Source organism: Schistocerca americana, chromosome 2 (genome assembly GCF_021461395.2).
Source record: "Schistocerca americana isolate TAMUIC-IGC-003095 chromosome 2, iqSchAmer2.1, whole genome shotgun sequence".
Lineage (NCBI taxonomy): Eukaryota > Metazoa > Arthropoda > Insecta > Orthoptera > Acrididae > Schistocerca > Schistocerca americana.
The window spans coordinates 253849780-253871393 of record NC_060120.1 but is presented as its reverse complement, the minus strand read 5'-3'; the positions used below and the strand labels follow the sequence as shown (position 1 = coordinate 253871393).

General features: G+C 44.7%; 2 protein-coding genes across 2 annotated transcripts in view; one reads left to right on the top strand and one right to left on the bottom strand.

The window, feature by feature from the left end:
* LOC124593933 (serpin B6-like) overlaps nt 1-21614 on the top strand; it is a 220069-nt gene that overhangs the window by 3201 nt on the left and 195254 nt on the right. The gene's annotated exons all lie outside the window — the stretch shown is intronic.
* The window catches only part of LOC124593934, a 278695-nt gene that overhangs the window by 199644 nt on the left and 57437 nt on the right, over nt 1-21614 (bottom strand). The window lies entirely within an intron of this gene.

Below are 21614 nucleotides of genomic sequence, written 5' to 3'. Positions count from 1 at the left end.
CTGGGTCACACAACTGAAGAGAAGATGAAGCACAACCATCAGTTTACACTTAGTGCCCTTGCTATGGAAGTTCCGCAAATGTCACGATCACTAATTCATGACATTGCTACTGTAAAACTGAAATTTCGAGAACTTTGCTCACGTTGGGTACCCAAAATTCTTACTGAACAACACAAAAAACAACGGATGGACAGTGCACTTCAGTTTTTGACACGCTACAATGAAGAAGGCGATGCTTTTCTTTCTCAGATAGTCGCAGGGGATGAAACTTGGGTATCGTACGACACCCCGAAACAAAACGGGAATCAATGGAATGGAGGCACACTTCATTCCCAACGAAGATTAAGCCTAAGCAAATCTTGACACCCCGAAAAGTAATGTGCACCGTTTTTTGGGACAGAAAAGGCATTTTGCTGATTGATTTGTTACCACGAGGCCAAACAATCACTGCACATGGTTACTGCGAGACCATTAATAAATTGTGCCGCGCAATACAGAACAAGCGCCGAGGATTACTGTCAAAAAGGTGTTGTTTTTTCCCCACGATAATGCCCGACCTCACACGACGAATGTGACCAAACATCTCTTACGAGAATTTCACTGGGACGCGTTTGATCATCCTCTGTACAGCCCGGACCTCGCTCCTAGCGACTTTCATCTCTTCTTACACTTCAAATCTGACCTTGGTGGTCAACACTTCAACGATGATGACGAGCTGAAAGAACATGTTACCACGTGGTTGAATACAAAGGCGGCAACCTTCTATGAAGAAGGCATACAAAAACTTGTGCCACGCTAAAACAAGCGCCTACAAAATTTCGGAAGCTACGTAGAAAAGTAGTTTAACAATTGTAGATTTTTGTACAATAAATATTTTTTCTGTATCTGTACACGTTTGTTTTATATAACCAAACGGAACTTACTTTGTGGACGACCCTCGTGTATCCCATCAATCTCATGTGGGATGCGTTGGGAAGACGTATTGCTTCACGTCCACGTGACCAGGAGTTGTCAACGCCCTACCATAAGAACTCCTTACGAACCTTGTGGCTGGGGCAGAACATGTTGCATAGCATGCATTGTCGTCTGTGGAATCAGACAGCCTGTTAGGAGCCATGTTCTAGGTTTTGCAATGTCCAGGGGACCATCATGAATCGCGATGACTTTAGTGCATTATTGTCCTTGAATGAAGTATTATTTCTGTTCGTGTCATTGCGTATTTCTTTCGGTTACCCTCCCTACTATTTTGTAACAGTTCTTTCTGTGCATGGTTCAGGTTTCATCGAGATATGTTACTTGGCACTGTCATATCATGTGAAAGTTATTTTTATCCTTAAACTTCGCACACCAGCGCATTTTATACACTACTTCAATTAATAATAAAATTAAGAAGAAATTTCGGTAGCAGTGGCTGGACATGTTGCATATAGTGAAACTGGCATGAGAAGCTCTTTGTCTCTTCTCCTTATACGCAAGATTTCTACTGCCATTTCTAGACATTAAGTTGGGTCTAATGAAACAATTTACGAAAGCCTTGTCCAAACATGGAGAATGTGTCAAATACTTCTGCAAAAGTTTCTAATCTTTTTCTTTGGGGAGAGCTCATCAGTCCTTTGACTGGTTCGATGTAGTCCGTAACGACTCCCTGTCCTGTGTCAGATTATTCATCTCTGATTGGTACTTTCATCCAAAATTCACAATTATTTCTTGGATATATCATAATCTCGGGGTTTTGCCACAGTATTTACCCTCTAAAGCTCTCTCTAGTAGCATGGGAGTTATTCCCTGATCTCTTAACACATGTCTTATCATCCCGTTCCTTGTTGTTGTAAATATCTTCCACATACTTTTATACTCGGCGTTTCCGCGGAGAATCTCCTCGTTCATTACCTTATCAGTCCACCTGATTTTCAACATTCTTTTGTAGCACCACAACCCAAGCGCTTCGATTGTCTTCTGTTCCGGTTTCCCCACTGTCCATAATTCACTATCATTCAGTGCTGTGCACAGGAAATTTCTTCCTCAAACTAAGGCTTATGTTTGATGCTGGTAGACTTCTCTTGTTCAGGAATGCCCTCTCTGCTTGTGTTAACGTGCTTTTCCATGTCCTCCTCGCTTCGTCCGCCGTGGTTTATTTTGTTTCCGAGGTAGCAGAATTTCTTTACTTCGCCTGTTTTGTGGCCTCCAATTTGTATATTAATTTGATCAATAATCTCATTTGCCCTCCTCCTGATTACTTTCGCCTCTTCGGTTTACTCTCCGTCCATAATCTGCGTGCAGTAGATAGTTCATTTCGTTCAGTATATTCTGCAAATCTTCCTCCTACTAGTGTGGAAAGCAATGTCTTCAGGGAATCTCCTCATTGCTATCCGTTCACCTTGAATTTTAATCCCACTTCCAAACCTTTCTGTTATTTCCGTCATTGCTTCGTCCATGTACTGATTGGAAAGTAGGGCAGAAAGACTGCATCTTTTCAATCCAAGGACTTCGTTGTTGGTCTTCCATTCTTATTACAGCTTCTTGGCTGTTATAGCTATTGTAAATTACTCTTTTTTTCTTATAGCTTTCTCACTTATCAAAAGCAAATCGAAAGAAGACGTATTTCTTGGGCGTGACATTGGAAAAATGACGTTAGCCGGGCGAAGTGGCCGAGCGGATCTAGGCGCTACAGTCTGGAACCGCGCGACCGCTACGGTCGCAGGTTCGAATCCTGCCTCGGGCATGGATGTGTGTGACGTCCTTAGGTTAGTTAGGTTTAAGTAGTTCTCAGTTCTAGGGAACTGATGACCTCAGATATTGAGTCCCATAGTGCTCAGAGGCATTTTTTGAAAAATGACGTTAGATTCCAACTTTTGATTAGAAATGACTGCGTGTGAGACAGCGGCTTATGTATCATGCAAGGAAGTTTTTAACAAGTTCTTTGACAGCAAAAGTAGCCCAGTTTCTGTTGTAGCAAACGTGCTCGCTTCACCGGGGGCTACAGCAGACAGTGCAACATGAAAAAAACTATATCAGATGCTTTGAAGACAAGAGAGAAAGAAATGTAAGCGTATAAACACATAATTCGTTGCAACAAAGGAGATCTTTTCATATTCGTACTTCAATAACAGCTTTGTAGATACTGAAGAATTAAATGACTTTTCACTCCAGGTGCATGTGTAATTTTTCCGGTTAAAAGAAAGTGCAACAGTGTTGAAACTGTACGTGATACAAAGATACCTAGGGTCAGATACGGACTCTTAGCCTAAAATAGAACACATGATTAAGCTGTTACAAAACGAAAAGTAACTTCTGTTGTTTTTACGAGGGGACTTCAAAAACTAAGTTACACATTATCGTGGCAGGCCGAGTAACTTCTGTTGAAAGCTGCACTACACATCAGAGTGACAAGGTACACGATACTGTTTCTCAACACAGCCTCCAAGTCTCTGTAAACACCGGTCGGAACTTTCTCCGAGTAATTCATTTCATGGACAATAGAAATCCGCTCCTTGGGCACGGAGGCATTCGAGACCTGCTGTGTCAACATCCTCATCGCAGGAAACCTGTTTCCACCAAGATCTGCCGTCAAGCTGCCAGAAATGTGGGAATCGTGTGGTGGAAAATCAGGACGTCCCAGTCAGCAGCACCCACCTCTGTGTAGTGCGGCCTCGGTCAAATCGTTGCCACCATTTCACTACGGCCTGACGCGTCATTGCATTTGGTCCATACGCTGCCAGAACTTCTCGGAAAACCTGTGTGAAACTTAGACGTTTTGTTCACGTGAATAGTACTGTCCCGCGTACATCAACTCTGGAGTGCGTTTCCAGTTGCTACGTCATTTAACTCGCACACTGCGATCCTCCTGATATCCGTACCGCAGCACAACCGTGTCTGCAGGAAACCCGGAACATGCAAATTCTTCTGACAACGCGTCACTTTTGTGACGCAATGGTCTTAGCGTGGAATGAGACGTGTAACTTACGTTCTAAAGTCATTAAGTACCTATCACCTCTTTCGCACCATATCCCTGCTACTGGACCGAGCGAGGTGGCGCAGTGGTTAGACACTGGACTCGCATTCGGGAGGACGACGGTTCAATCCCGCGTCCGGCCATCCTGATTTAGGTTTTCCGTGATTTCCCTAAATCACTCCAGGAAAATGCCGGGATGGTTCCTCTGAAAGGGCACGGCCGACTTCCTTCGCCATCCTTCCCTAATCCGTTGAGACCGATGACCACGCTGTCTGGTCTCCTTCCCCAAAACAACCAAAACAACCAACAACCTGCTACTGGGGACGAAATATCAGTGGGACTGTTAGCAGTGAGCTAGCGACTACAAAGGCTCTGGCTGCGACGTTATTATAAGTCATTTTACATATACGTGCCACCTCCTTCCTGCTCAGAGTACTTCCAGACAGTAATTGATGTCTACCCACGTTTGCTTGAAATTGCTCCAAACTCTGCAGAGTTGTAGTCTACATGGCATTCCTTCGTGCCACCGTTCCCGCTCATAAGGGATTTTTTTTTTCGATGGTCTGCGTTATCCATACAGCACTGGAGACTCGGCAGATATTTTCTCCACTGTCAGCATACAGCTGGAGATACGGCGGGCACTATCTGTTCCCACGTCCCGGCGGCGCCAGAGGAGAACGTGGAGGGATAGATCAGTGGCGGGCCACGATCCGCGGCGGTCCAAGATTAGTGGCGGTCCAACAGCGCCCCAGTGTCCTCATGCAGGTTCTTCGTGGTCCTCGTAACAAACCGTAACCGTAGCGGTCGTTCGAGCCGGCCGAAGTGGCCGTGCGGTTAAAGGCGCTGCAGTCTGGAACCGCAAGACCGCTACGGTCGCAGGTTCGAATCCTGCCTCGGGCATGGATGTTTGTGATGTCCTTAGGTTAGTTAGGTTTAACTAGTTCTAAGTTCTAGGGGACTAATGGCCTCAGCACTTGAGTCCCATAGTGCTCAGAGCCATTTTGAACCGGTCGTTCGACATTACTGGCTCGAATGTTCGTTGAAGTGGCAATAAGAAGAGAAGAGATGATTTTGAAACGTCGTGTTATGCACTGAAGCGCCAAAGAAACTGGTTTAGGCATGCATATTCAAATACAGAGGTGTGTAAACAGGGAGAATACGGCCGGCAGTGCCGCGCGGAGTGGCCGCACGGTTTGACGCGCCATGTCACGGATTGCGTGGCACCTCCCACCGGAGGTTCGAGTCCTCCATCGGGCATGGGTGTGTGTGTTGTTCATAGCATAAGTTACTTTAAGCTAGTTTCAGTAGTGTGTAAGCCTAGGGACCGATGACTTCAGCAGTTTGGTCCCTTAGGAATTCACACACATTTGAATATTTGAATGTGGCGCTGCGGTCAGCACAGCCTATATAAGACAACAGGTACCTGACGCTGTTGTTAGATCGGTTACTGCTGCTACAATGGCAGGTTATTAAGATTGAAGTGAGTTTGAACATGGTGTTATAGTTTGCGCACGAGCGATGGGAACACATCTCCGAAGTAGCGATGAAGTGGGAATTTTCCCATAGTGCCGAGAATATCAGAAATCCGATTAAAACATCAAAATCCGACATCGCTGCGGCCGGAAAAAAATCCTGCAAGAACGGGACCAACGACGAGTGAAGAGAATCGTTCAACGTGACAGAAGTGCAACCCTTCTGCAAATTGCTGCAGATTTGAATGCTGAGCCATCAACAAGTGTCAGCGTGCGAACCATTCAACGAAAAATCATTGATATAGGCTTTCGGGGTCGAAGGCCCACTCGTGTACCCTTGCTGACTACACGACGCAGAGCTTTACGCCTCGCCTGGGCCCGTCAATACCGACATTGAACGTTGATCACTGTAAACATGTTGCCTGGTCGGACGAGTCTCGTTTCAAACTGTAACGAGCGGATGGACGTGTACGGATATGGAGACAACCTCATGAATCCGTGGACTCTGCATGTCAGCAGGGAACTGTTCAAGGTGGTGTGGGGCGTGGGAAGTTGGAGTGATATGGGACCCCTGATATGTCTAAATACGACTCTGACAGGTGACACATACGTAAGCACCCTATATGATCACCTGCATCCATTCATGTCCATTGTCCATTCTGACGGACTTGGACAATTCCAACACGACAATGCGACACCCCACACGTCCAGAATTGCTACAGAGAGGCTCCAGGAGCACACGCTTCCGCTGGCCACCAAACTCCCCAGACATGAACACTATTGATCATATCTGGGATGCCTTGCATCGTGCTCTTCAGAAGAGATTTCTACACTCTCTTACCCTTACGGATTTATGGACAGCCCTGCACGATTCGCGGTGTCAGCTCCCTCCAGCAGACATTAGTCGTGTCCATGCCACGTCGTGTTGCGACACTTCTGCATTCTCGCGGGGACCGTACATGATATTAGGCAGGTCTACCATTTTCTTTGCCTCTTCAGTGTAACATAAATGCAGGCAGGTTTTGCTATGCAAAAATCACATATCCACTCACATATTTTTGAAGTTTCACAAATTCGAGTTTATTTTCAATAAGAACATAGAAAAATCGAAAGTCATAGTTCACAGAGACTGACCAGTATTTTAAGATCTTGGAGGCGGCTGAATAAACCACGGTTAATTGAGTGAGTTATCTTTAGAAAACCGTTAAAGTTCCACATTATATGAAACTGCAAACTTCACAATGACTACATACTGAAACCTTATATGTGCGGTTTGTATCACGCGCAATCCCAAAAGCAACAAGTTTATCAGATGTTAAAAAATATCTCTGTCCGAAAGCACGAACTCTGAATAATTTACACACGCGAACTAACAGCTATTTCATAATCTATCATATAAAACTTTTTCCTAGCATAGCCTGACCGCCTGCAACTGCATCCGAACCTAGACTCCCATCACAATTGGCGCCGTTCACCCAGGAAACCTAGCACCACTGAAGTTGTAGCGGTTGGCCTACTTTGTTTCTTCGTTTGTTGTACTCTGTGTCGACGTACTGGCTGAAAAAAAAAAATAGGAAGTGGACGTGCAGTACTGCCTACTGTAAATGATGTAGCTGACAAATGCACAGTTGCGTTTCACAGCCTTTTACTCTCACTCTTCACAACCCCCCAATAATACACAGTTATATATGGCCAGTGCACTATTGCTTTAACTCCCCATAAGCCTCATTAATAGTTTGCAGGCGAACATCAACATACTGCTACAATGGTTTACTGTTGAACATTTACAAGCAGTAAAACCGTAACCACATAATTCACAGTTCTTTCAGAATAATCAGGTACGTATGGAACAGACACTGTCATTGCCGTAACACACTGCCTAGTGCTGTAACATTTATTTCAATGTTAAGTTGATGCATTGTTGTCGTTCTAACCAACACAGGTTCCTCGTCTGAAACTCGGCCGTGGACTGACTGTCTCGTGACCAAAAATCGAGCCTTTATATATCTTCACAATAATAGGGGCCGAAACTACACATTGTTCGAAGCTAAATTTACAGAAATTACAATTAAAACTTAACTCATTAAGTTAACTGAATAAATCAAAAAATTCCATCTCTTTATAGTTTCTTCTACTACAAGAGTTAGGCTGGATTCTTTGTTTAAATCGTGAAATTAACATATATAGTTACGCAAACAATACTTTGGACAAAACTGTTGATTACTTTGGAATTAATTAAGGGCTGGCTTTGCTAACATGTTTCCGAGTAGAGCCAAATAGATCCTTTAAGAATACTATTAGTTATTCCTCCAAATGTTTACAATGATTAGAGAATTTAAATTTGTTTATAAGTCAACAATAGAATTTAAGTTACGAAACAATTACTGATTTCACCATATAAACAAGAGATACTAACTAGGAATAGTCAAAATAAATTATAACTCAATTTCATACATAAAACTAAGCACAAAATTAGGTCAAGTGTTATATTTTTTAAAACTTAGGGTCAACCATCCTCTTTCATGAAAACACAAACCACGTAATGTTAATGGTAATGAGTTAGAAATGAAAAAAGTTTTTTTAGGGAGGCAGATGGGAAAACAAGAGGGGAAGTAAAAATATCGTAGCTTGCTTCGTCACAAAGTCAGTAAACTACGAAATATGAAAATTGCTGAAATTCTCAATTTTAACCTTTTATATACATTTGATACATCAAATCACAAGGAAATTTTTCGAAAAATATTGTGCTTCCAGAATGAGATTTTCACTCTGGACCGGAGTGTGCGCTGATATGAAACTTCCTGGCAGATTAAAACAGAGAGCTCTTCCAACCGAGCTACCCAAGCACGACTCGCGCCGCGCTCGGCCGTCCACGCCGCTGCGCGCGCGGATTGTTTCGTTTACTTCCTCGTCACCGCGCTTCTTAGTCGAACAAGCTCTAATGGCCAACTCTTACAGGAAGAACACTCTTAAGTTCACCTTCTCAAATGAATACGCACGACCCAAAGCACTGGCCGTCGAACGCTTCCTACGCGAAGACGTGAAGATCCCCCGTGACGAGCTCATCGGCATACACCTATCGATCATTACCAGCGTCGTTTATGTTAAGATGACTTCCGACGCTGCCTGCAACGAGATTATTCAAAGGACGCGAGATGGACTAAAATTTCGGCACTCCGACGGAAACGTCGAGCCTGTGGATGTCGACCATGCAGGACTTGGCCTTCGGACGATCCGTGTATTCGAACTGCCTTTCGAGGTGAATGAAGATGAAGTCATCGCGGCGCTAAGCCCGTTCGGAAAAGTCCAGAGCCACGTAGCCGAGACATGCGCACAGTTTACGACGTATCCGGTGCTTAATGGTGTGAGACAAGTCCGAATCGATCTCAAACGGCACGTTCCATCGTACATTTCTATCGGCGGCTGCCGTGCGGTGGTCATTTACGACGGACAACCTCGAACATGTTCCGGTTGTGGCAAAGAAGGCCACGTCCGTAATGAATGCCTGCAACGCCGCATCACACAACTAAGGCCCGACGATACGAACACCGACAGAACCACGACCACCCTTCCAGTCACCTATGCGGCGACACTGCACGTCCAGCCCACACAAGACGCCGTTCATGAGCGTCTCTCTGGTCCGATACACCCGGAGGCGTCCCAGCACCTTGACACCGGCGATGCCGCCCATGAACATGTCCAACAGCCGGGCACACCCACGCTAGAAGATCACAAGGATACCAATGAGAGTGTTCTGCAGAATGACGACCGCATCATAGCACCCGCGGCTTTTGTACCGGAACGACGTGAATCTCTTCCTTCCTCAGACACCGAAACTCATTGCCGAAAGCAGAAGTCGCCCAAACGACGAAAAAAACGCCGCAAGACATCAGAATCGACCATTGAGCCCCCTCCGCAGAACGAAGAGATGGCACATCACTCTGACGGAGAACACGATAACACTTTCTCCTCTGCCACGGAGACGCGTCATCCACAAGACGGTGAACCGTCCAACAGAGATCGTGCGCAAGCCCCGCGCCCAGACGCCATGGAACATAGCACGCTTGTTGTCATCGACGCAATTGAGCCGACTCGGTCAGCGCTGCCACCTCTCGCCGATGTCAAACCTGTCGGACATTTTTCATGGGCGGATGACACGGATTTCCCACCTCCATCTGATGCGGAAATGACATCTGTTCCTCCGTTAGACCAACACTAAAATGGGGGAAGTTTCTACGGCGACTCCTGCGACTTCTATGGACTTCCAGCATCCACCACAACAATCTTCACCAGCTACGAACCTATCGGCAGCACGCATCTCCCATCAGGCGTACCGAATAGCTACTATCAATACTAATAATATCGGCTCCCACGCTAAACTTCAACTGCTCCGTGACACGCTAAGAGCAGCGGACATCGACATCGCCCTGTTACAAGAACTGAGGACAGCAACTTGGACTGGGTGTTATGGATATGAGACGTACGCCGTCCCTGCAGCTATGGAATACACAGGCGCAGCCATCCTCCTCCGAGAAGGGATTGCAGTTTCCGATGTCGCATACCTCCCAACAGCGCGAGGGGTGGCCATAACAGTTGAAGGACTCAAAATCATAAATATCTACGCCCCATCGGGCACTGATAAACGGAGGGATCGCTCCCAGTTCTACGCAGAAGATATCACGCCTTTATTCCTCGGCCGATACGATCATCTCATCGTAGGTGGAGATTTCAACTGTGTTCTCGAGCGCACAGACCAATACCCCCATTTCACCACATGTCCGGAACTTCGCTTCCTCGTCCGCCGCCTTCGTCTCCTCGACACTTGGCGAGTGGTACACGGCGACCGCCCGGGGTATACACACATCACGAGCCACTCCGCCAGCCGACTTGATAGAATATACATCTCTAACGCTCTAAAATCAGTTCTCCTCGACGCGGAACGTTGGCCGTCTGCCTTTTCGGATCATGACATCTACATCTGTACCATGAACCTACGTCGACAATCTGTATGGCGCAGTGCAGGACCTTGGAAACTCAATGTCGCGCTACTGCGGGACCCTGAATATCGACAACAGGTCACCGACACGTGGCACACCTGTGTTCAGCGCATTATGCGTTACGAGACCACACTGCAGTGGTGGTTGCTGTGCGCCAAACCGGCCATCCGACGCACATTGACACACTATGGCAGAGCCAAAGCCAGGTGGAATCACCATACAACTGATTTCTACTATAGCGCTCTACGTGAACTCATGGATCAACCTCCATCCCCGGATCGTCTAAAAGAAGCTCAACGCATCAAGGCAAAGATTTTAATCTTGACCAGATGCCGTCTAGAGGGAGCTATTGTGCGAGCACGCAGCCAAGATAGGTTTAAAGGTGAAGAACCTTCTATGCATCATATTATTCAAAATGTTCGTCGACGCCGACAGGCTTTAATGACAACTTTAGACTTACCTGATGGACGACGGCTGACTTCGCAAGCTACCATTGCGGATGCATTCACAACGCACTATAGACTTTTCTATCAAGAAGTAACTGCCGGTGCAGAGGCCATTGCTGAGGTTGCCCAGGAGACACTTAGTACTCTAAACGCAGCAGCTGCAACCTTCCTGACTTCTGAAGTGACCACCGACGACGTCCAAGGCGCTGTGGCCAAAGGGTCTCTGAATCGATCTCCCGGCCCGGATGGTTTACCTCTCGAATTTTACAGAACCTTCCAAGATTTGATGATACCACGATGGAGGGACATGTACTGGGAACTTTTGTCCGGCGCGGCGAACCCGCCACCAATGTTCATGGAAGGCTTACTTGTACCAGTCCCGAAACCCGCAGGAGGAACACGACTCGACAGTTATCGGCCGATCACGTTACTCAATTCTGACTTCAAGATTTTCACACGCCTTCTGGCAGTGCGACTCAAACATGTCTTACGAGACATTGTTTCCCGCGAACAAACATCTTTAGGCGGCGATCGTAATATACAGACAGCCCTCAGTGAATATCGAGATGTGATTGCTGTGGCAACACACTCGCGACTGCCAGGCGCTTTAATCTCCATCGACTTCAAACAAGCGTTTGACCGCGTCAATCATGCATTCCTCAACGCAGTGATGGACCGAATGGCAATTCCCCCGACGTTCACGCAAGTGATTATGCGGCTCCTTCGTGGAGCAACGTCCAGACTTCTCGTCAACGGCAGACTTACAGAACCTATACGGATTGAACGCTCAGTACGGCAGGGTTGCCCTTTGTCGACGGTGCTTTATGCCATTGCGATGGAACCACTCATTTGCGGATTACGGCGACGTTTGACAGGTATTCCACTCCGGGATCATATGTTCCGCTGCCGAGCTTACGCGGACGACTTGGCCCTCGTCGTACGTTCAGCGGCCGACGTACAAGCTGCGATGCAGTGCATTACCCGTTACAGTGCAGGGGCAGGGAGCGCTATGAACGTGGCAAAATCATGCGCCATGAAGATCGGCCGCGGCCTTCCCGCAGACAGCGTAGTCCCATTTCAACTGGTGGACACCCTTCGTTGTCTCGGGTTGGTGTACACGCGAGACATTCGCCGCACGTCGGCGATCAATTTTCGGGCGCTGCTGCAACGCATCCGGGCCAACATACAAAATCACATACTACGCCCGCTGACTATGTGCCAGAGAGTCACCTTCGTCAATACCCATCTGGCAGCCCGGATACCCCATATAGCGCAGATTCTGCCCATCACTGCAACAATGGCGGCCAGATTACAGGCGGCTTTCGGCTATTTCATTTGTTCTGGACACATCTTCAAAGTCCAGTATGAAGCTCTCACCTTACCGAAGCGGGATGGTGGCCTCGATCTGATTAATGTGAGAGCCAGGACTACGACACTTTACCCCAATACTATGCTCCGGTTATGGAAAAGCCAAAATGCTAGTTTTACTGGAATGTTGACCACCGAGCTCGCACCTGTTTCGAGACGCCCACCGACGTCTTTGGCACACATCCCACCTCCGATGTCACATATCGGCCGTTTCTTTTTGGAGTACAGCTACATATGCATCGAGCTCCCCACGACCAGGAAGTCGACCACCCGCGACATCTACCGCCTTCTCCGAAAGTCTCCACCCCGCAACCCCGTCGAAACACGTCACCCCCAGGTTTCATGGCCTACAGTATGGAAAACGATCCACCAACCATATCACACCACTGACACCACCTCTATGTGGTACCTTCTCGTCAACGGCAAGTATACTACAAGACAGAAACTGCATCGCATCGCACTGGCGGACTCACCCCTGTGCCTCAAGTGCAATGTCGAAGATACAGATTTACATCGTTTTGAGTGTGGGCCAGCAGCAGCTCTCTGGACCCTCGTACGGAAGATTGTGGCTTTCTACCTCCGAGTACCACCACATCAAGTTTCTCCTACCATGATGATCCATCCCGACACGACCTACTTTCCATCGGCTAAGTGGAACGCCATCACATGGATCAGTGGCATGGCTGTCAACTACCTCTTCCGGGACGACATCATCGATCCGGTGGACTTTTGGACAAGCCTCCAAGTACATCACCACACCCTTCGCCGACATCGACACTATCGGGCCACTTTCGCGAACTATTTACAGAGTATTTTCACCAACCCGCCTCAAAGCTGGAATCTCAACGAACCGTGCCAGCCAAGACTGGACGATCCTACGTTCCCCTTCAATGGTCAATGGTAGAATGCATTTTGTTCTGATGGCGCGCCAAAGTGGAGCATGGCGCGGAAAGTATTCCTATTTTATTTCACTTCTCTTTTCTCCTTCTCTTCTAAGTTTTTTTTACCCTTACACATGTTTATCCTTTTCACACATAGCTCTCTATCTGCAGCCTCTTTGTTTTTCTTTCTCCTGCGCTCCCAAAAAAAAAAAAAAAAAAAAAAAAAAAGGTTTCTGCAGATGGTGAGACTGCATACTCATTTATGTTAACAAAAAATAAAAAAAAAATAAAAAAGTTGGTAGAGCAGTTGCCCGCAAAAGGCAAAGGTCCCGAGTTCGAGTCTCGGTCCGGCACACAGTTTTAATCTGCCAGGAAGTTTCAATATTGTGCCGTTATCAGTTTTCATTCATCTACGATAGTTTATTTATAAATAATAGTTTCTTTGGTTTTCCTCCATTTTCGGATTTATAAGTGTAAATATTATCAAACAATTTAATTTATACATTAAATATTTTGCTATATATCTAAAGTTTACAGTACCGCAGCTACCTTTAATGTTTCTCTATTTATTTGGTAAGAAAAGCTGGTTTTAGCTGTGCAAAATCCATTTTTCGGACTCTCATTTAAATATGTGAATAATTTCAGTAAATCTGCTATCACAGCCAGATACGAGATATATCCTTAAATACTTCGTTTGTTGCAATCGTTTAATACGTTGCCGAGACATTCACTTTTACAGTTAAGGAATTGTTTGTAACATTTAACTTACAATAATTCATATGCTAATGCAGATGTCAAAGGCGCCTCTTCACCCGCGTTATCGTCCATCTTTTCTGCTTCAAATGAGCCTACTGGCTCGTCAGTGACACATATGGTTCAGTATTTATTAATTTTGGGGTAGGCTTTAATTTTGTGAAAAGCGGCCGTGAGAAACGAACAGCCATTGTGCTGCCCAACGGACAGGTTTTTCCGGTCACGCGGTCACCTTAGCGGCCGGTGGAAGTTAGTGGAAGTCCAGGGACAACCCCACCTGTGGAGCACAGTGTGAAACTGGCTCTCCTCGTGCTCCTGGCTAGCTGCTTTCAGCTATCAACACGAATATGATCCCATCTCAGACTCCACCTGTGCGTACGCGGTCGCGTGTTTATGAGTGAATAAAGTGTCACTCCCCATTACTATAGGTTGTCGTGTTACACCATCGAGTAGGTCATATGCTAATTTACCTATATCGGCCTAGAGCAGTTTTTATTGGGTAGAGTTTATTGAAACAAAGACGTTCTTACTTTGACGTAGACAGATCAGGATGCCAATCTTGAGCCGACAGGTGTAAGATAGAAAGATGAAAATAATTTTACAAAATTCTGAAGGTGACAGGGGTAAAATACAGGGAGCAAAACGCAATTTACAATTTATATAGAAACCAGATGGCAGTTATAAGAGTCGTTGGTGGGGACGCTTGCGTGCCTCAGCAACACAGCTATCAACACGCCGTGCGGTAGGTGCAACCACAACAGCGGGTTATCCGTTGAGAGGCCAGACAAACGTGTGGTTCCTGAAGAGGGGCAGCAGCTTTTTCAGTAGTTGCAGGGGCAACAGTCTGGATAATTGACTGATCTGGCCTTGTAACACTAATCAAAACGGCCTTGCTGTGCTGGTGTTGCGAACAGCTGAAAGCAAGGGGAAACTACAGCCGTAATTTTTCCCGAGGGCATGCAGCTTTACTATATGACTGAATGATGAAGGCGTCCTCTTGGGTAAAATATTCCGGAGGTAAAATAGTCTCCCATTCGGATTACCGGGAGGGGACTACTCATGAGAAACAAAACTAGCGTTCTACGGATCGGAGCGTGGAATGTCAGATCCCTTAATCGGGCAGGTAGGTTAGAAAATTTAAAAATGGAAATGGATAGGTTAAAGTTATATATAGTAGGAATTAGTGAAGTTCGGTGGCACGAGGAACAAGACTTTTGGTCAGGTGAATACAGGGATATAAATACAAAATCAAATAGGGGTAACGCAGGAGTAGGTTTAATAATGAATAAAAAAATAGGAATGCGGGTAAGCTACTACAAATAGCACAGTGAACCCATTATTGTGGCCAAGATAGACATGAAGCCCACGCCTGCCACAGTAGTACAAGTTTATATGCCAATCAGCTCCGCAGATGACGAAGAGTTGAAGAAATGTATGATGAGGTAAAAGTAATTATTGAGATAGTGAAGGGAGACGAAAATTTAATAGTCAGGGTTGACTGGAATTCGATAGCAGTAAAAGGAAGAGAAGGAAACGTAGTAGATGAATATGGAATGGGGGTAAGAAATGAAAGAGGAAGCGGCCTGGTAGAATTTTGCACAGAGCACAACTTAATCATAGCTAACACTTGGTTCAAGAATCATGAAAGAAGGTTGTATACATGGAAGAGGCCTGGAGATACTGGAAGGTTTCAGATAGATTATATAATGGTAAGACAGAGATTTAGGAACCGGATTTTAAATTGTAAGACATTTCCAGGGGCAGATGTGGACTCTGACCACAATCTATTGGTTATGAACTGCAGATTAAAACTGAAGAAACTGCGAGAAGATGGGAATTTATGGAGATGGGACCTGGATAAACTTAGAGAACCAGAGGTTGTACAGAGTTTCAGGGGGAGCATAAGAGAACAATTGACAGCAATGGGGGAAAAAAGTACAGCAGAAGAAAAATGGGTAGCTCTGATGGATGAAATAGTGAAGGCAGCAGAGGATCAAGTAGGTATAAAGACGAAGGCTAGTAGAAATCCTTGGGTAACAGAAGATATATTGAGTTTAATTGATGAAAGGAGAAAATATAAAAATGCAGTAAATGAAGCAGGCAAAAAGAAATACAAACGTCTCAAAAATGAGATCGACAGGAAGTGCAAAATGGCTAAGCAGGGATGTCTAGAGGACAAATGTTAGGATGTAGAGGCCTATCTCACTAGGGGTAAGATAGATACTGCCAACAGGAAAATTAAAGAGACCTTTGTGGTAAAAGGGGCAACTTGTATGAATATCAAGAGCTCAGATGGAAACCCATTCTAAGCAAAAAGGGAAAGGAGAAAGTTGGAAGGAGTATATAGAGGGTCTATACTAGGGCGATGTACTTGAGGACAATATTACGGAAATGGAAGAGGATGTAGATGAAATGGGAGATACGATACTGCGTAAAGAGTTTGACAGAGCACTGAAAGACCTAAGTCAAAACAAGGCTCCGGTAGTAGACAACATTCCATTAGAACTACTGACAGCCTTGGAAGAGCCAGCCCTGACAAAAACCTACCATCTGGTGAGCAAGATGTATGAGACAGAAAATTACCGGACTGTCAGTTTAATAAGTCACGGCTGCAAAATAGTAACGCGAATTCGTTACAGAAGAATGGAAAAACTGGTAGAAGCTGACTTCAGGGAAGATCAGTTAGGATTCCGTAGAAATGTTGGAACATGTGTGGCAATACTGACCCTACGACTTATCTTAGAAGATAGAGTTGACTGGAATCCTCTGTTTCAAATTCTGAAGGTAGTAGGGGTAAAATACAGAGAGCGAAAGGCTATTTACAATTTGTACAGAACCAGATGGCAGTTATAAGAGTCGAGGGGCATGAAAGGGAAGCAGTGGTTGGGAAGGGAGTGAGACAGTGTTGTAGCCTATCCCAGATGTTATTCAATCTGTATATTGAGCAAGCAGTGAAGGAAACAAAAGATAAATTGGAGTTGGAATTATAACGTCTGGATAAGAAATACTAACTTGGAGATCTGCCCGTGACATTGTAATTCTGTCAGAGACAGCAAAGGACCTGGAAGAGTAGTTATACGGAATGGATATTGTCTTGAAAGGAGGATATAAGATGAACATCAACAAAAGCAAAACGATGATAATGGAATGTTACCGAATTAAATCATGTGATGCTGAAGGGATTAGATTAGGAAATGAGACACTTAAAGTAATAGATGAATTTTTATATTTGAGGAGCAAAATAACTGGTGATGGTCGAAGCAGAGAGGATGTAAAATGTAGACTGACTATGATAAGAAAGCGTTTCTAAAGAAGAGAAGTTTGTTAACATCGAGTATAGATTTAAGTGTCAGTAAGTCTTTTCCGAAAGTATTTGTATGGAAGCGAAACATGGACGATAAATAGTTTAGACAGGAAGAGGTTAGAAGCTTTCGAAATGTGATGCTACAGAAGAATGCTGAAGACTAGATGGGTAGATGACGTAACTAATGAGGAGGTACTGAATAGAATTGGGGAGAAGAGGAAATTGTGGCACAACCTGACTAAAAGAAGAGACTGGTTGGTAGGACACGTTCTGAGGCAACAAGGCCACACCAATTTAGTGTTGGAGGGTATAGTGGAGGGTAAAAATCGTAGAGGTAGACCAGGAGATGAATACACTTAGCAGATTCAGAAGAATATAGGTTGCAGTAGTTATACAGAGAGGAAGAAGCTTGCACAGAATAGAGTAGCATGGAGAGCTGCATCAAACCAGTCTCTGGACTGAAGACCACAATAACACATATGGACTGAAGCGGAGAGTGAAAATTCGTGCCAAGTCCGGGAATCGAACCCTGTACTCTTGCTTACTAGGCACGTGCGTTAGCCACTGAGCCACCTTGGCACAGCAGTTCACACAACTGCACGGATTACTCTGTCAAATCTGCCTCCTTGATCCAGATTACGACACCCGCCCCAGTCTAAATTCTCCCTTGCACACGAACAGACATTTTCACTCACTGCTGCAGTCTATACATATAAAATCATATGTGTACGAGACCAGTAAAGTCTCTCAAAATTGTCATTTCAGATTAAAATATGTTGGAAAATATTTCCTGACGAATACATTCTACATTACGAAATTTCATTTGAGTGTTAACTGTGTTTACGTTTATTTTACGATCTTTGTGTTTCTTGATACATTAGTAAAGCGACAACAAGTAGAATATTAACAAAAGACGAACATTAGTTTAACAGTGCGTCCAAGAGATGGATGGCTTTCTTGCCTCTTGGGGCTCTAGTATCGCTCCACCTGGTAAACAGAAAAACTTTCACAGCAGTGAACGACACGACTGTTACAAGAATGCGTTTGTCTGTGTGGGTGGGCCGATATTTGAACCAGTGCCGTACGAGAAGGCGATGCCAGAGCTGTAACCACTGCGCCACGTAGCTGAGTGCACAATAATGATGAGAGGGAAAAAATCGGCTGATACCTACATTTGATGTTTTGAAGCTTGGGTTGTTCACATTCTTTGTTGGCGGTCTATACGAGTACTTCCATACCTTTGACTTCCTGAAGGCATTATTTCTGAGATTAAAGCTAGGATTCTTCTAAAGGTGAACATTTACTGCCACAGACTGGAAGCTAAAAGGCTCTGCGATAACTTCTCGATTTAATCGCTGCGGCTGTCAAATATACGGGAGGCATTACATATTCATAAAACTGCAGAATCGACATCACTTGTCGATTGTTTTTCAGTAGCCTTGCCAAGATATGCCCTTATCAGGCGGTCGATTATCGAATCGTTATCTTTATCACCTCAGGTGCGCATCGACTCGGTGAAAACTAACCAGCTATCTGTTCACGTGAGATTACGGCAATTGTGACAAGAAAACACGAAATCAGTCTGCTCGTTGTTTAGCCGTCGTTGTAATTCCCTCCTTGCAATAAGGAAGTACTTCCCACAAATCACTCAATAAATGTTGGACACTGATTTGCGATAGACTAGGAAATTCGCTACAGAGTTGGAGGACAATGTGGCTTGTGTGAGACGCACAACAGCAGTATGCTGGTCTCGAAATCGCAAGTTTCTGGGTTAAAACCCCTGACTTCTTAACGGTGTACCAAACACTTAGGGACAGAATTCTAGTGGCTGAAATAAATATTTCCTTTTTAAAAACGATACAAACAACTTGCTCCTCGCAGAAACCTCATTCGTGGACAGTGAAAACTGTAAGCAGTTCAGCACTGCAGCTCTGTTCTAGATAAACCACTAACGGCAATAAATCCTGGGAGAAAACATTTTATGCCTCATTGCTTGTACACGTTACTTACTACAGCGATGAAATTTCGCCGGCCGAAGTGGCCGTGCGGTTAAAGGCGCTGCAGTCTGGAACCGCAAGACCGCTACGGTCGCAGGTTCGAATCCTGCCTCGGGCATGGATGTTTGTGATGTCCTTAGGTTAGTTAGGTTTAACTAGTTCTAAGTTCTAGGGGACTAATGACCTCAGCAGTTGAGTCCCATAGTGCTCAGAGCCATTTTTTTTATGAAATTTCTGTTCCACACGAATTCTATAAACACTATTACCAGTAGAACGTATTTCACTGCCAAGTTGATGGTTGCCTACGGAATGAATCTTTTCCGACACTACGCAACACCACCTCCTCAAATTTTGCTGTGCAAACAATTCATTGACGAGAACCTCCAAAAAGATGTCTATGGACTGAACGACCACGTTTCTCGTGCGTTTCTACCCACCAAATACGTTGTTGTGGATGTTGTTCAGGCCTTTAGTCCAGAGACTGCTTTGATGCAGCTCTCCATGCTACTCTATTCTGTGCAAGCTTCTTCATCTACGAGTAACTACTGCAACCTACATCTTTCTGAATCTGCTTAGCGTATTCATCTCTTGGTCTCCCTCTACGATTTTTACCCTTCGCGATTCCCTCCAATACTAAATTGGCGATCCCTTGATGCCTCAGAACATGTCCCACCAACCTATCCCTGCTTTTAGTCGGGTTGTGCTACAATTTCCACTTCTCCCCAATTCTATTCAGTACCTCCTCGTTGCTTACGTGATCTACCCACATAGTCTTCAGTATTCTTCTGTAGCACCACATTTCGAAATCTTCTATTCTCTTCTTGTCAAAACTATTTATCGTCCATGTTTCACTTCCATATATGGCTATACTCCATACAAATACTTTCAGAAGGGACTCTCTGACAAATCTATACTCGATGTTAACAAATTTCTCTTCTTCAGAAACGCTTTCCTTGCCATTGCCAGTCTACATTTTATATCCTCTCTGCTTCGACCATCATCAGTTACTTTGCTCCCCAAATAGCAAAACTCCTTTACTACTTTAAGTGTCTCATTTCCTAATCTAATTCCCTCAGGATAACCCGATTTAATTTGACTGCATTCCATTATCCTCGTTTTGCTTTTGGTGATGTTCATCTTATATCCTCCCTTCAAGACACTGTCCATTCTGTTCAACTGCTCTTGCAAGTCCTTTGCTCTCTCTGACAGAATTACAATGTCATCGGCGAACCTCAAAGTTTTTATTTCTTCTCCATGGATTTTAATACCTACTCCGAATTTTTCTTTTGTTTCCTTTACTGCTTGCTCAATATACAGATTGAATAACATCGGGGAAAGGCTACAACCCTGTCTCACTCCTTTCCCAACCACTGCTTCCCTTTCATGCCCCTCAACTCTTGTAACTGCCATCTGGTTTCTGTACAAATTGTAAATAGCCTTCCGCTCCCTGTATTTTACCCCGGCCACCTTCAGAATTTGAAAGAGATTATTCCAGCCAACATTGTCCAAAGCTTTCTCTAAGTCTACAAATGCTAGAAACGTAGGTTTGCCTTTTCTTAATCTAGCTTCTAAGATAAGTCGTAGGGTCAGTATTGCCTCATGTGTTCCCATATTTCTACGGAATCCAAACTGATCTTTCCAGAGGTCGGCTTCTACCAGTTTTTCCATTCGTCTGTACAGAATTCGCGTTAGTATTTTGCAGCCGTGACTTATTAAGCTGACAGTTCGGTAATTTTCAGATCTGTCAACGCCTGCTTTCTTTGGGATTGGAATTATTATATTCTTCTTGAAGTCTGAGTGTATTTCGCCTGTCTCACACATCTTACTGTCTCATACATCTTGCTCATCAAATGGTGGAGTTTTGTCATGGCTGGTTCTCCGAAGGCTATCAATAGTTCTAATGGAATGTTGTCTACTCCCAGGGGCATTTTTTTTTACTGAGATCTCTCAGTGCTCTGTCAAATTCTTCACGCAGTATCATATCTCCCATTTCATCTTCATCTACGTCCATTTCCATAATATTGCCCTCAAGTACCTCGCCCTTGTGTAGCCCCTCCATATAGATCTTCCTTCTTTCTGCTTTCCCTTCTTTTCTTAGGGCTGGTTTTCCATCTGTGCCCTTCATATTCATACAGTTGGTTCTCTTTTCTCCAAAGGTCTCTTTAACTTTCCTGTCGGCTGTATCTATCTTTCCCCAAATATGAAAAACCTTAAATAATAGAATATTGGCAGTTGGTATTTTTTGTGATCCTTCCAAGGCGTTTGGCAGTGTAGATCAAGTTATACTCTTTGAAAATCTTAAGTTTTATGTAGCTGATGGGTTATATACAGCTGAGTAGAACCATATTTACCAAACAGAATGCAAAAACTGCTGAGTAATTCAGACAGTGTTTGAAAGTAATTTTCTAAACACGCCATTCTCCAGGCTGACTTAACTTCCTTTT